This window comes from Triticum aestivum, chromosome 7A (assembly GCF_018294505.1).
Source record: "Triticum aestivum cultivar Chinese Spring chromosome 7A, IWGSC CS RefSeq v2.1, whole genome shotgun sequence".
NCBI classification, from domain to species: domain Eukaryota; kingdom Viridiplantae; phylum Streptophyta; class Magnoliopsida; order Poales; family Poaceae; genus Triticum; species Triticum aestivum.
Window position 1 is genome coordinate 475,131,906 of NC_057812.1, and position 2,233 is coordinate 475,134,138.

The following is a 2,233-nucleotide window of genomic DNA, read 5'->3' on the forward strand; positions in this document are numbered from 1 at the left end:
AGGAGCACTGGCCCAGGGGGGCTAAAATAAGATGACCCTCAGGCTCCGGAAACCCAAGGGAAAAAGAGGCTAGGTGGCAAATGGTAAAACCAAGGTTGGGCATTGCTGGAAAAGCTTTAATCAAGGCGAACTATCAAGGGGTTCCCATTATAACCCAACCGCGTAAGGAACGCAAAATCCGGGAACATAACACCGATATGACGGAAACTAGGGCGGCAAGAGTGGAACAAAACACTAGGCGAGAGGCCGAGCCTTCCACCCTTTACCAAGTATATAGATGTATTAAGATAACAAGATAATATAATGATATCCCAACAAGTAAATAAATGTTCCAACAAGGAACGGTCTCCAATCTTCACCTGCAACTAGCAACGCTATAAGAGGGGCTGAGCAAAGCGGTAACATAGCCAATCAACGGTTTGCTAGGACATGGTGGGTTAGAGGTTTGACATGGCAATTTGGGAGGCTTGAAATCAAGTGATAGGCATCATAGCATTGGCATAGCAAAAGAGCGAGCATCTAGCAAAGCGAAGATAGTAGTGATTTCGAGGGTATGATCATCTTGCCTGCAAAGTTGTCAGAGTTGACTGGATCCTCGAAAGCAAACTCAACGGGCTCCTCGTTAGCAAACTCATCTCCCGGCTCTACCCAAACAAGACAAATAAGCAAACGGAACACAATCAACCACGTGCAAGGATCAAACAATAGGATGCAAGGATGGTATGCTATGCGGGATGCGATGCGGGATGCATATGCAAGATTTGACAAGGAATGCATGAACCTGGCCTCAACTTGGAAATCCAAGTGTGCCACTGGAAAGATGAGGTGAAATCGCTTGAAAACGATATAAAGAACGCCGGAATCGGAGTTACGGTTTGGAAATGGCAAGCAATTCAAATATGACACCGGTCTGCGATTTACAGAAAGTAGCCATCTAAATGCAATGATATGAACATGCTACATCACCCAAACATGACAACATACTACATGGCAGGGATGCATTCATGATGCTTAACAAAAGTCTAGCACTGAGCTACGGCCAAATTATCCATTAACAGGTTCAAACAAGCATGGCAAAAATGCATATGGCAAACAGATCTCAGACTTAGTGAAATTAACACTTGTGTGGAATTTCAGATCAGATAGCATTCTTCGGAGCAACAAAACTACATGCTACAGGACCCGAACATGGCAAAGTAAAGCATGCCATGGAGCTACTCAAAAATTTTAACAAAAGTGCCTTAGTGACCTTGAGCCAAAAGGGATCAGAAAATACAATTGCAAGCATGTGAACATGGCAAAAACATAATCAGTTCTCAGACTTAGTGAAAACTGGAGCATGCTGAAAACAGATATCAAGTAGGCATGTTAACGAGCTCGATGCACTCACTAAAAAGCAAGTCATGACAAGCTAAGCATACACCCATCAAGAATACACAAAATGCAAGCTAGACATGGCAAGAACAATAGCATAGAATGCACGGATCAACTACAACATCATCGGCAAAATCGCTAACAAGTAGACAATCTGCCCAGATTCACGAAGTAGCAAAAGTAGAGCTCGATTGACTCAAGCTAGGGTACTCCATAATTGCAAACAAAGACATGGATGGATAGAGCACTACAAGATCAACAAAACATCCTTACTGATCATCCTTAAAAGAGGCACGGATCACTAGGAAACAACATGAACATATGGCAATATGAGACAAACAGCCCAAGGACTTGGTGGAAATGCTAAGTCCCTGAAATCAGCATTACCAAGTGCCTCATTTGGCAAGCTTGTGCTAGTCACCACACACATCACAAAAATACATGGGTTGCACCTCTGGAAAGATGGCAAAACCCTTAACAAAACATATGTAGAGCTCCTGGGCATATCATGCACACATTAATCATGGCAAAAATGACAAATATCTAAATGGAGTAGCAGATCTGACAAATATCTCAAGTAGCACTTTTCTAACAGCATTTCGGGCATCAAGATGAACTCAAATGAAAATGATGCAATGGAATGAAATGATGTGCTCTCTGAGACGAACATTTTGATATGCTATATGCCAAAAACGGGTTTACGGATGCAAAGTTATAGCACGATGAACAGGGCAGCATGAACTAGGGTTTCGGGCAAAAAGTCAACCCTCGAGATTTTAGATCTCAGATCTGGCACGTTTTACGAGGATGGCCGGATTTCTTGGAGCTCGCCGGAGACGTCGCCGGACTTGCCGAGAAG